A 14,706-nucleotide genomic window follows, 5' to 3' on the forward strand; every position below is an offset into this window, starting at 1 on the left:
ATGTTTATATTTTTATGACATTTTGTTCAAATTCATGTTTATATTTTTATGACCTATTTTTCCATTTAAGTTTATATTTTGATGACATATTTTTCTACTACTGTTTATTTTTTAGGTCATGTTTTTCTACTTATGTTTATATTTTAAAGATCATATTTTTCTACTTAAATTTTAATTTTTAGGTCATATTTTTCTACTTATGTTTATGTTTTCAGGTAATAGTTTTCTACTTTACATATTTAGGACATATTTTTCAACTTGTGCTTATATTTTTGGACATAATTTTCTACTTCTGTTTATATTTTTAGGACTTTTTTTAAATGTATGTTTATATTTTTACATCATATTTTTCTATTTATGTTTTTATTTTCAGGTAATTTTTTAAATTATTATTATTATTTTACGTTTTTAGGACTTAATTTTCTACTTATGTTTATATTTTTATGACATTTTGTTCAAATTCATGTTTATATTTTTATGACCTATTTTTCCATTTAAGTTTATATTTTTATGACATATTTTTCTACTAATGGTCATTTTTTAGGTCATGTTTTTCTATTTATGTTTATATTTTAAAGATCATATTTTTCTACTTAAATTTTAATTTTTAAGTCATATTTTTCTACTTTTGTTTATATTTTGTAAGTTCATATTTTTCTACTTAAATATTACTTTTTCTGTCGTATTTTTCTACTTATGGCTATATTTTTAGGTCACATTTTTCTACTTATCTTTATATTTCTTTATATTTTTTGCGCCATATTGTTCCTACCTATGTTTATCTATATATTTTGTACTATTTATATTAAGATGTTGAATTGAAGCAGCTGTAAAGTAGACAATTTCCCCTTGGGGCTCACTAAAGTATTTCTGATGTAATGTTCGTCACTTTACAACAAGTAGTGCACTGAGATGGCTTGTGTTGTGAATTGGCGCTCGAAAGATACAACTGAATTCAATAAAACTGTGTAAATATAGTGTAAACAGTAGCGCAGATTTACTAGTCTTGGTGTTAAATAGTACGAACAAAAAAAAAATTAAACTACAATTTAGTTCACCCTGAGCAGCAAACCTGCAGCTCCGGTCCAAAAATAGCTTTGCGTCGCTCACAGCTCATCGGCGGATAATTAATGTTAACTCCAACATTTGTAAGTAGTGTTGTGAGGAGTTGCCGCCAACCCGCAGCCCGACAGCACCATCCTTGTGCACACTGCGACACCCATTTTGATGTTTATGTGAGCGGAGAGCGCTTCCTGCAGAGAGGAGCTCCGGCCGGGCTCATTTTCGCCTGCCGGGTCAGCCGCTCTGTGTTTCAGTCTGAAGCCGTTGGCTGCTACTGAACCGTTTGGCTCTTTTCTCTACTAGCGAGCAAACCTACAATCTAGACCCAACTGTACATCCAGCTCCTTTTTCAGGGGATTTATCATCATATGTGCCCGTGTATCCAAAACACAGCGGTCATTGGGGATTCCTAGCAGCGGCCGGCCGGCTCTGAGGGCCGTTATAACGCGTTTTTCGAGGTTTAATTAGAGCTAGAAAACAACGGTGGTGGAGGAGGAGATTCCATATTAGGAGCACAGAGGAGAAGCACCCCCCTTGTGTGATTTGGAGCTTTCGGTGAGTGTTTACCATCTTTTTACGCCATTATCGCCATTATAAATTGTACTCCGGTGTGCGGGGATCACGTATGGACCTGGATACCGGGTCTGGGCCGGTTATTGCTCCGTTTTGAGCGTTTATTTGTGTATTTTCTGTCGGATGTGGGGGATGGGCAGCCTCGGCGCGCGAGTAGGCGCGCGCGTCGTGCGCATGTGTTCGTAGGGCAGTTCTCGTGCGCGGTGTGTGTTTGTGAGCGCGCCCTTCCTTCCTGCAAGTACTGCTGCCTCTGAATCCACGCCACTACTGTCATTTTATCTGGAAAAATTAGAATATTAATGAACTTTATCTCCATAGAACCTCTCACAATCAGAAATACAAGCTGCTTTGCAAAAACAGAGAGCAACAGTAAAATATTTAAAGCAACGATGTGGCATTAGAAGTGACAATACAACAACATGAAAATAATAACAGTGATAATATGCTTTATTTTTAGTACACTTTTTCAAAGCAGAGCTACAAGCTGCTTTACAAAAAGGAGTAGACATTAGTAGGCAACAATATGGCATTAGAAAGACAATGTAACAACATAGGAATAACTATAATGATAATAAGCTTTATTTGTAGTGCACTTCTCCAAACCAGAATTACAAACTGCTTTACAAAAATGAGCAACAGTAAAACATTGCAAAGCAACTATATGGCATTAGAAAAGACAATACGGCAATATAGAAATAGCAATGATGATAATAATGACAAACTTTGTTTCTATAGCACCTTTCACAACAAGTTGAAAGCTTTTTTGCCAAAAATCGCAACAATAGAACCTTTAAAAGCAACTATATTTCATTAGAAAGACAGTACAGCATCTTTATATTAATGATAATTGTAATATGAATAAAATAATATGAATAATAATAAACTATATTTCTAGTGCATTTTCCAAACCTGAATTACAAGCAACTTTACAAAAAGGACGAACAATAACATTAAAAAGCAACTATATGGCTTTAGAAAAGAAAATACAACAACGTGACAATAATAACAAAAAGAATAAAATAACACATTAGAAAGACAAATAAACAGAATAATAAAAATCTTTATTTCTATTGCTACAATAGAATAAACAAATAAATCATTGGAAAAGTCAACCAAATATAATTATAATGAGAAAAATACAAAAAAGCAGCAATAATATTATACAAAGGACATTAAAACTTACTAAAAATCATCATCGTCTTTATTTTAACAGCACCTTTCCAAACCAGAGCTACTAGAGCAATAATACAGCATTTAACAAACACAATAAACATAATGATGATAATAAGTTTTTTTTGTGCATGAACTTTCCAAGCCAGAGTTTCACGCTGGTTTACAAAAAAGAGCAACAATGTAAAACACTGTAAAAGACAATAACTCATAATAATAGTAGGAATATTAATCATTTGCATGGCACATTTCTAAACCATAGTTTTAAGTTGCCTTACAAAAAAAATATCAAACATTAAAAGACATAAAAACATGAAAAAGAAATTGATTTCAGGTGACTCGAGATCAAACTTCTTACTTAACTATTTTGTTAAATTTTTAACAATTCAAATAATTTTCCCAATAGGGACGTGCGTTTGTATTTCTTACCTCTCTCATTCACTTTCTGATTGAATTGCACTTGTAAAATAAGTTGGTTTTGTTTCAACGAGAACCAGACCAGGAACTCCTCCGAAACCAAACTAAAACTGTACTTTTAGCACAGTTGGCGTTTTGTCAGTTGTTTCAGTCGTACCAGTCTGGTGTGTCGAGCTTCACCGGCCTGTAGTTGTGAAGCACAGTTTAAACCAACTCTGTGGTCTAACCTTGATTACCTGCAAAAACACTGGATTCAAAACTGTGCCAAAGTTCATTGTTTTTTTTCGGTGCTTTTTTTTCTGCTTTTTTTGTTTTAACTTTATTACCTTTGTGCCAATTTGACGGAAAGCTTACTAGAGTGCTGTACAGCTGGTTGCTCCAAAGCCATGGGCGGTGTGGGGGAGGGGTAAACACACACTCACTCACTCACTCACACACACACACACACACACACACACACACACACACACACACACACACACACACACACATATGAGGGCCACTTGCCAACCTTGTGAAGCTCAACTCAATGACACAATGTACCAGTCCCAGATAAGCCTTCAGTATCTAGGAAGCAAAAGGCTGGTTATACAGAGACGCAGTTACAATTCACAGGCTAATAGAGTTTTCATGTAGTTGTTTCTTTCAACGCACATCTTTGTTGAATACTTGTGGTAGCTTTCTGCTCACGTGGCATTCTATTCTCAGTACACATTGCAGCAAATATTTGAAGTAGGTTATGTAAACACGAATGTGTACAAGGTGCTGATTTCATTATTCAATATATTGAGAGCACATAAACCACAGTTATTCAACAAACGACACAAGAAACTTGATATATGCAGTTTTATTTGGTTGTTTATAGCACAAGCTGAGCAAGTCTGGATTTGTATAAGCTAAGATTGATATTATTATCCATGTTTTTTGTTTCTTAACATATAGCAGCACATCTGCGGTCTTTGGCTGTACTTTTTGTATTCGTTGACTTTATGGTCATGTATTCTACATCTGCAAAAGCTAAAGTGGACCTGTTTGTCCATGCATGTTTGTCGTGGTCAGTACAGTGAACTTAGCGGTTATTCTGAGTGTTTTATGTACGCCGTGATGTTTGTTCTGTAGTCCACCCCCTTGTTCCTATTCTTGTTAAGCGGTTACACAAATTGTTGTTTACATTTTCATGTTTTCTAGGCAAACACAACAAACATAGCAGCTTTTTCTAGCACACATATGTAAAACACGTGTGCGTACACATAGCCTTGATATTACTATGTACAGAACTGCGTGCAGCTCCACTATTCTAAAGTCACGCCTGATGGCCAATCGTGAATTGGTCTTTGGTTGGCCGTCAACCTCTGGTCTTTGGACTGTTGAGCTTGATGATTATATCTTATATATTTCAACTTTATTTTTGAAAATATGGCTATTTAACCCTGTCAACAAAAAGCAGTTTCTGTGCGTTTTTTTTTTTTTTTGCTCCGGTCACATTTTTATTTACTGTGTACTCTATATACAGTGGATATTTTACTACGTACATGTTTGCTTCATTTTCCTACTTGCCTCCTATTGGTTGTATGTAAGCACAGCCTGCAGTTCAGCTGAAGCCTAATGTTTTTGGCTGTTGGTCGCGGCTGAGTCATTAATGGAGTCCTGCTTGTGCATAGGAGCACAGAAAAAAAGGAGCAGAAGAATGTGATTTTGATTAAATGTAACGATTTTGAGCTTAGATTTGGTTAATTTTCCTGAAGGACTGGCTCGTCAGAAATTAGTATTCAGGAACTGTTGGAAAGTTGGATGTCGGATGCTTCTTTCAGTTTTTACAGTTTCTGACTGATAAATTGTGTCATTTTGGCAGTTTTTAAAAAAGTGCCACCATGCCTTGCAAACCCGCAGGTGTGTTTTGGGGTTCAGAGGATTACTTTTTATTTATGTATTTATTTATTGTTACATTAGGGCTATTGACTTCCATCGAGTTAGTTCCTCTCGTACAGATGGACAACATATGTGCATGTCAGCAGTCAGCTGGGTGTTTGTCTTTGCCGTGTCGTAATGCAACTTTTAATAGAAGGCGTGGGACAACACATCCTTCAGTCTTTGTTGCTTTTAGTGCACCGATGATGGCTCAGTGTGTCACACAAGGACACCTGTCAAACAAACAGAGACAAGTACTTTTCAAGGCCTTTGTACCATATAATAAGACGCATTTAAGACAAGGATGTTCAGGTTGTCTTTGGAACAATTGTTTGCCATGTTTAGCTTAGTGTATGAAGAGTGTCCACCATGTATTTTGTCAGGTCTATCTTCTCTGTGCATAAATACCCTGGATGTTGTGGAACTGAGGCTTGTACAGCAGCCGAATATGCCTTTAGTTCTGTAATCAAGGGACTTTATTTGAAACAAAAATCCATCTTTTATTTTGGTGTATTTGCTGTTCTGCTTACCGCCACCCCTTCTCCCCCTGTTATATTGATTAACATCTTTGATATGATATGACATCGCTGCTTCATCAATCTGTTAAAGTGACGGCGTTCTGCCATTAATATTCACAGTTCCATTCAGATATACCCACAAGACTGACAAATGGTACGTGTGCCATATTTTCTCAAATTGGGCAGTGCGTCAAGTGTTGTGATGCATTCAAAAACAACACAATTGTTTGTTGAAGTCACAACTGTAGCTTTTACTGGGATTAGGTTGCAGTTTTTACAGTGTCACTTCCTAGAGTGTCGTGTTGTGTGTAGTCTTGTGCTTGCCGATATGTTAATGTGATAGCATGCAGTTCAGACTTGGGCTGCGTTGAAAGTGAAATAGGTCCAACCTCGTAAGGTTGCTGTTAACTTTACTGGAAAAGTTACCAGGATTCTCATTCAGACAAGAAGCCAACACGTTTAGATGCTGTCAGATTAATGAAAAGGATAACACGTCAGAGAACAGCTTGTCTCTGCTTTAGATCAGGCCAAGGCATCATGTATCTTCATTTCTGAACGGTGTTATAGATATCGCTTTGAGCCTTAAACGTTATTACAAACAAGTTGACCCTGTCTTCATGCAGATTGACAAAAGTGGTTGGTTACAACTAGACCTTAAAATTGCCTTGTTATTTGGGTTGCATTATCATTATCAGTTATTCAGGATTAATTGTTTTGCCTAAGAAATGTGAGAAAGTAGTGAAATATCTGTGTTACAATTTGCTAAAGCACAAAATGACAGCTTCAGATGTCTTGTTTTATCTGTTCACTATTCCAAAACCGAAAGATATTAACTTCACTGTCCTTCATTACACTAACAGCATTCAGTTCTCACATTTGCAACACTGCTACTGTCAATTTTTTGCAGCCTTTGCTTTAAAAACCACTTCAAAAGATTTTGATAGATGATATATTTATTTGCTGTTTTCTGTTTTCCAATTGATGTGTAATATTTGCAGCTCTGGTCAATTAGTGCAGCTAAATTTCCAAATGTAGTACAAAATCCAACCAATTCTGCAAATATAAACAGAACTATTTTAAATTGTGCATTCATGCATTATGTCCTGGCTATGTATTACACAAGGTTCAGGCTATGGAAATGAAATTGTAAGCTTTGAGCTAATAATGGGTGTTGGACATGAAAGTTGTTGTTTTTTTCCCGCGAAGTTTAATGTGTTGGAGCACAACGGATTCTGTACCTTGTGAGGGCTGGCCCGAATAGTGGTTTTATTCGGGCCCTATTAAAGACGAATATCCGGATATTCGTTCCCCCCCGTAACGTCCGACTGGGGGGGGGGGGGGGGCGGCGGCGGTGCAGCGGCGGCGGAGATGGGCCGAATATTCGGATCCATTCGTGTGGTTCGTGCGGCGGAGCGGCGGCGGAGACGGAGACGGCCCGTATAGGCGGATCCGTTCGTCTGGTCTCCTGGGTCCACATTTTGCCCTCATTTTGTCTTTACTTAAACTGAAGAATTCCCAAACACCGGTCTTCAGCATCTTGTCTTGTGTTTATGCAACGAAGTGAAGCGTGGCTTCAGAGTCGGCAACCACCCGGCCATTCGGGTGGTGTTTACAAACACGAATGGAGGAGCTGAAATGAGCCGAAGAACACGGCGGAATGAGCCGAAATGGGCCGAAGGCGCAGGGAAGAGACGAGCTCCGAATATTTTCGTCTGGGGGGAGGAGGGGGTGATCACATCGACATATGTGTATATGTTATAGACATAGGTGTATATGTTTATGTGATCACAGGACGAGATGAGCCGATGTGGGCCGAAGGCGGAGGGAAGACAGTAACGCTGCATATTCTTTCCGCCCGGTGACGTCTGACGGCAGGAGGGGGGAGGGGAGGGGGGGTATTCGGATACCAAAATTAATATCCGGATAGTGCCGTAGCGAACGAATATTCAGATATTCGGGATATTCGGGTCCAGCCCTAGTGCCTTGGTTGTCTCACAATCCCCCCCCACAAAAGATTAAGTTTGCCTTTTCTGCAGTCACACGCTAACTTCCATATTGCATGTGTGATGTAGACCAGTGTGTTTCTTGACCAAGTCACAGATAAAATTTATGACTTAATAATCACCTAATCAGACTGAGCAACCATCTTCTCAGATGAAAATATGGTGTGTTAGCTCAGCATTATTCACAACATACACAATAAATGATATATTAGGCATCCCTGGCTTCATCGTTATGCAATTCAACACCCTCGTAATAAGTGTTTGTCAGGCCTAATTTTTTTGTTGTTTGTTGGCCACAGTCATCTTGGAAGTTGTAATTCTTACTGATGTTGTATTGTGAATATGTGCAGATTACCATTTTAGTATAAATTACCAGATTCAAGCTATTCATTAATATAAATGCAAGCTTCTTTTTCTGTTAAAAAGATTTTTGATGGGTGACTACAGCCCTATTTTTCGCTTGTTTCTTAGTTTTTTTTTTCCAACACTGCAGTGATACTCCCAGACTGAGATGAGAAAACGAAAGCTCTCCCTGCTGTCCTTTGATATCAGAATCCATCAGACAATGATGGAAGTAAAGCAGGCTGCCTCACCTTGCTGCAGCGGTACCTGTGTGGTTGTCATGGATGTGCTAGCTTAGTGCACAGAGAATGTTTTTCACAGTCTGTAGAAAGCAACGTCCGTTAACACTTGAGGCGTAACTTGTCCTGTTTTTAGAACTTGCACAGCAGTAACATTATGTAAGCAAGAGATGATCTTCTGTTATCAACTTGCAATGCATTTTTATGCTGCGGTTATATTTCCCTTCATGATGCCCCAGTATTTTGACGACTGTAACGTGATAACTTGCACACATGGAAATCAGATAAATCCGATTGCATGCAAACTTGCATGTGACAGCTGATGGCTTTCGCAACTATTTCTTAACCACCAAGGTTGCTGAACATCTGTACATTTCCCTGTAAGCGAGGCTTTTATCAGTGACCTCACAGTGTACAACAGGACCATGAGGGAAAGCTACGTGTACATTAAGATGAATAGAATATACCGTGAATAGTATATACTGGATTTGTTTATTTGCCATCTATGTAGCAGAGCACATGTTGAGCACAGGAGACAAGAATATGGTTGGCCGCAGAGCAGGCAGCTGAGTCATGTTATCTACACAGGACACATTGATTACTTGGCCTTAATAAATCACAGAGGAAGCGTGGTGGAGTAGTACAGTTATGTAACCGGTGCTCGTCAGTGTTGTGAATTGAAGAGGGAAAGACAAAATGGACTAAAGTGCAGTGAGTGAAAATGTCTTCCTTAGTTAGGTAACGGCCTGACACGAGATGGAGAGAGACGCACAAATATGGAGCAGGCCTGGATCCTGTACACAGGCGAGGAGAAATATTTGGCATTATTTAGAATACGAGGGCCTTAACCTAAACAATGAGCGCACAGTTTGTGTGCATGATTTTGATGATTTGAATGAGCGGCTAAATTAAATTAACTTGGAAATTTGTGAGGTCATGCAAACAGTCATGCTTTGTTTCTGTTAAATTAACGTGCTGTTCACAAGCCCCTCCATAGAAATACAGCTCCGTGTATTGTAGTGGTGGTGTTTGGGGCGGAGGTGTGACAGAAATACTGTCAAGACATAACTGAGTAATCCTGCTCAGTACGATAGCACATCCAAAATTCAGAGTTAGCTGACAGCCTTTGGACACAGTCTTACGTTACTCGGTGACCTGATTTTATCTTGATCTGTTAGAGGCAAAATAAGAAATAAACTGGTTTGACTCTGGTTTGAGTGGTGAGGCTTTCTTATGGGGCAACAGAAGCAGGTTTTATCATCAGCTTGCCTCACACATTACAGGATATTATTAGGATTATCATGCCAGAGGGAGCAGAGCATTGGCTCACACTTTCTCATGGGGAATCAGATGTAAACAAAATGGAGACTGGGGTGCAATAAGTTGCTGTTATGCTAATAATACCCTGTAGTGTAAAAAAGAAAACTATAGTGGAAGGCTGAACAACAAGTTGAGAAAAGAATGAGGAAATGTTTGAGGAGATGTGGTCAACGTGTGTTTATTCCACAGTGAAAAGTGGGGCCATGTGGATTTGTGTGCCATGAAATTAGTCATTTAATTCGAGTGAACCCACGGCCTAAACTTGTAGCTTGACTGTCTGCATTGCAAGCAGGCCAAATGTGCATTCACAGAAACTGGATGCTAGTTTCTTTGGTTCTGTTGTCGTCATGTCCTAATTTTTGTTTATTTTCCATGTTGTCCAGTCAAATACAACAAAACAAAGCAGCTCCTGTTCTTGCTGTCAGGAGGTCAGCGTATCCCTGTGTGCACATCTCTAATTGTAATTAGTATATAAGTGTGTGTTTGACCTCGACAAGGACAGATGTTTATAGATCAGTTGTTTTTTGAAGCTGATTTTCTCTGATTCGATGCTGGAAAAAACAAAACTGTGTCAGTCGTATGAAACAGCTAGCAGCAGCGTTATTTAATTTGCTCGTTTCATGCGAGATCAAAATAACATGAAGAATGCTAGGAATGTGTTTAATACTATACAGGACACTAACACAAGCTTGGAGTTAGATTCACAGATAAAGTACATTACAATAATTAGCCGCGTTTCCCAAATGGGCGCAGAAGTAAACTGTGCTTATTGTCTTTGGATTTACAGTTCCTTCATGCAACAGGCTATTAGACACGTTACTTAGTCGTACTTTCAGTGGATTTGTCCAGAGAAAATGAGAAAAAAATTAAGTTTAGTGGCGTGCTCAGTGTTAAAACAGGGAGTCACCCACACACACTCACGTTGCACAGTCGTCCAGGTTTCATGGACACATGGAGTTGACAGCAGTCACATGGTGTGTGTGGAGGCCCCAGGGGTCAAGTTCAGCATTGTGAAGAATGTGCTAGTGACCCTCCCCCTCTTCACCCACCAGGCTTTGAGGTTTATAGACTTGGAGCTTCTCTTCCTCCCTGCTGCAGTGACTGGGGGTGATTATATGAAACCTGCAGCTTCACCCCAACCTCTAGGGGCAAGTGCCAGCTCACAATTTAGGTGACCATATAAATTAGAGTGCTGCAACATGTGATATGTCATACTGGAGTGTATTAGAACAAGGGAGATATCACGGAAGCATTTAATTTTAAATATAACTATTTAACTTCTAATTTTCCTACTTTATTATATAAAGCACAAATGAGGTAATATTCTACTGTTAACAGTGAAAAATATTGCAATTGTAGTATGAGTCATGATTTTGGTGAAAATGCAAATTTTGTCTTTCTTTTCCACTGAAAATAATATAAAGTTAATGATGCATTTTTAAACTACAATCTGTACCAAACATGTATGCTCCCTTATGCCATATTGGTTTGTTGTTTGCAACATTTTTATTAAAGAATTGCAGCTCCTGCAATTGGCCATATCACAGTTTTGATAATATTTGAATTAATTGTTCCTCCCTACTTGCAATGACCTGTAAAAAAAATGAAAGTCAGTGTCTTATTGTTTAACAACAGTATCATCAAATGATTAATGGACCACAGAGTAACTAATGCTTTAAATCCTCCACAGTTCAAAAGCTCCATTTTGTGTCTTTCATTTTTTTAGTGTTGCATGGTTCAGCATGCGAAAAAGCAAAAGAGATCATTATTAATTTTTACTGGGTGCTGCTGAGGTCAGACGAGGCAATTTTCACATTTAGGCTGCATTTACAAAAACAATGGTTCTGCTTCAAAAAACCGCAGCCTTCTCATTCCTTTCAATGAGGCCACTGTGTTGGCACAGCAGGGTTTGCTGCTGCAGATGCCTCATCCAAAAAAAGATGATTCTGGCTGAACTTAAACCTCAGCATAGTCCAACTTTATCTTACACACAGGCAGCGTTAGCGAGTTACTTCACTGCCAGAAAAAATAGCTTGTAAAATGTGCAAACTACTGTCTATGTCTCATTATAAAACAGATACAATCTACTGGGCAGATGTGTACATGTTTGTTTTTTTTCCTTTCAACATACTGCATTCTGACAACTGATGGCAAAACTCAGATCCTTTTTGCTGCACTGATGAGGAAAGTGAGCTCATTGTGAATCAGGGCTGGCTGGGTTTGGGGAAGCGATGCTTTTTGGGCCGATATATAAAAGGTTCTGATTGCAGCTGCCTCTGGGTCCCATCTGGAAACACAGGAAGCTAATCAGCAGAGCTTTGGCATGTTACCGTTCCAACTGACCTTCGCAAAAATTCTGCAGTCGGTTTTTTATGTAATTTCATAAAAGTACAGTCAAACACGCTCATAAAGCTCTTTTAGTGTTTGAGTATCTGCTAATGGCTAATATTTCTGGTTGATTTTAAAGTGGCATGTTTTCCATTAACCCCAAAACCTGCTGGTGGGATTGACAGGCATTTCATCTGAAAATAAATCACCAAAATTCCATCTTTTATCAAAGCCAAAAACTGTAAGAAAGAAACCTCAGATTTTTAACTTTCTGATGGTTCTTGAACTACTCTCCCGTGACATGCCAATGAGTTGGAAAAATTAACCACATCGATGCTTGAAAATGTGATATTTCATGCAAACAATAGTTTCATGACAAAAATGCCTTTTCAGCTGAACTGCAGGCCAAGTATCCTGGATTGATTGGTGTTCATAAACTTACCAGCTCTGTATTTCACAAAGTAGTTTGAAACTTACAAAAACATGCATGATATTAATATATTAATATGTACTCTGCTGCATGTGCTACAGACAGTACACAGAGTCTTACAAACAATGGAGTTGAAGGTAATCTGCTGATAGTTTCTAAGCTATCCCCAGCATCTTTCTCTGTCTTCTACAACAGAAAGTTTTCATGTCAACGTATATCATGAAACATACACAACAGTATTGATATATCTGTGATAGGCCAATATCAGCCGATAATATCAGTCTCTACTCTACGCCTCCGTTGTAGAGATTCTGGGTTTTTGTGTGGATAACTTTCTGTTAAGCCTGTGTTCGTGCTGGAGACGCTGTTTCCTTGTTGTGGCAGATTTTACTTATCATATGGAGAGTTGAGTGTTTGGTCTCTTCCTCCTGTTGATTCTGGATGGATGAAATACCGTCTTCATTACATCAATGTTTATCAATGTCACAAATTCATTAGTTGCAGTTCCACTGATGGGGTTTCTCTTATCCTTAGAAACAGACAAATTTTCCCTGTTTGCCATCAACAAGTCCGACTCTTTGTAAGACTTCTCGTTTCCCTTAAATCTAACAGATGTGCAGAGTGCAACGTTAGCAGGACCCACAATAGCCACATTAATAGGAAGTGTAAAAGCTTGAAAAATACAGCAATTATCCTGTAAGAATGCAATCATTAAGGGAGCCTAATAGATTATTATTTTAAAACATTTCACAAACTGTAGCACCTTCAAAGTTTCAGTGCTTTGCATGTTTACAAAGCACAGTGATGGCTAAAGTTCTGCTTGCATCAACTGTTTTCTTTTTGCTTTACAGTCACCCGCACATTCACAGCTGTGTGGCTATCAGCTGACTAATCTCAACCAATCATATTCATGCAAGTGTACAGCGAGGCCACTATATCCTGACTTTCCTGATACCCTCATGCTGCTGCAGCTTCCTCCACCACCCCGACCTTCTCCTTTGTGCTGTTGTTTTGACATTGTTCATTTAGCCAATATCAATGTTCATTAATGTTTAATAAATGGGTGATTAGTTCTCCCAGCAGAAACCTCATTTCTGCTTTGATTCTTTGAGAACTCCATCTTAACAGCTTAGTCTTTTCTGCTTTATCTAACAGTAAAATAATTTGCTATAAAAGGCCAAATACTTGATACAAGCAAATCTGATTGAACAACAAGCCCTGCATGAGAGAGTAAACTGTGACAGGGATGCTCATTTTGCTCACTGGCTTATATTTGCTCATGGGAACTTTCCAGTGCAGCTGTTGCTCCTGTGTTGCCAGAAAGAAAAGACACAGGGTCAGTGGGCATTCTGTGCCTTCCAGGACTGGGTTAACCTGCCAGAACAGGACCACCACACTGCAACTGCTCTGTGCGTGCAGACTTTTTCATGTGGCATCAAGTGCTGACTCTGGCTCTTCGGCCTCTTGCAACACTGTTTCTGTCGAGCATGTGTGATTTTGTCAGTAGAATGTCATAGTGGATGTGTAGCATGACTCAAGTCTGGCAGTGAGGCTGGTCTCATCCAGTAGAAAGGTTTTCGACTTTCACAGTACAGAAAATTGTTCAGTTTGAAACACTCCAGCTTTGCTGCAATATTAATACGTCTTCAGTGCAGCAAAGTAGGAGATGTAGAAAAAAATCTGAAAACCCATCCGAAGGTTTGAAAGGCATGTTAGCTTTAAAAATTGTAGACCAAGATTACACCATTTTCCAGAACCACAAACTGGCTTTAGATTTTTACCATTAAGATGGTCCTTGAAATAGTCATCTGATATGCACTTCCATCAGGACGCACAACCATATCTCAATTGAAACTATGATATTTCATTAAAATCACTATATTCTATGCGCCTCGTTTAAAAAAAAAAAACCATCAACAATAAACCATTTGCACCAGATTCTCCTTGGTGCAACTTAGAACCAATGAGTCACTCAATTGTGACGAACATGCATGCGATAAAGACTCATTGAGTATTCGGCTGAACAGTAAGCTGTGTTTAGATAGCACAGAAAAGAGACAAATATGGCAACAAATTAGAGAGATTGAGAGCAAAATAATACTCCACATGGGGAAATTTCTTTCTGGAGTTGATGTGCTGAATCATGTGAAAATGTCCAGTTTGTGGAGTATCTAGAGTCTAGTTTTGGTAACACCTGTGGACACATTCTGATGCCAGTTTTTTTTTCAATCCTTGTAAAATAAATCATCAAAAAAAAATCCTACTTCAGTGCTTCCTTTTTCATGATTTATTGCAATAGAACAATCATACTGCACAATAGCCATTATTGAGTTCTCTGTACTTCTAGCCAAGGCAGTGGTGTTTCCATGAAATGTGCCGTACTCAGTGAAAAATGA

At 38.6% G+C, this 14,706-nt stretch overlaps 1 protein-coding gene across 1 annotated transcript in view; it reads left to right on the top strand.

Moving 5' to 3' along the window:
- The first annotated feature begins 1,230 nt into the window (after positions 1–1,230).
- tbl1xr1a (TBL1X/Y related 1a) overlaps positions 1,231–14,706 on the top strand; it is a 59,640-nt gene continuing 46,164 nt past the window's right edge. The window contains exon 1 of the mRNA XM_022216404.2: positions 1,231–1,617. The gene's annotated coding sequence lies outside the window, so the exon portion shown is untranslated. The remainder of the gene's footprint in view (positions 1,618–14,706) is intronic.

This window comes from Acanthochromis polyacanthus, chromosome 4, assembly GCF_021347895.1.
Source record: "Acanthochromis polyacanthus isolate Apoly-LR-REF ecotype Palm Island chromosome 4, KAUST_Apoly_ChrSc, whole genome shotgun sequence".
NCBI lineage: Eukaryota > Metazoa > Chordata > Actinopteri > Pomacentridae > Acanthochromis > Acanthochromis polyacanthus.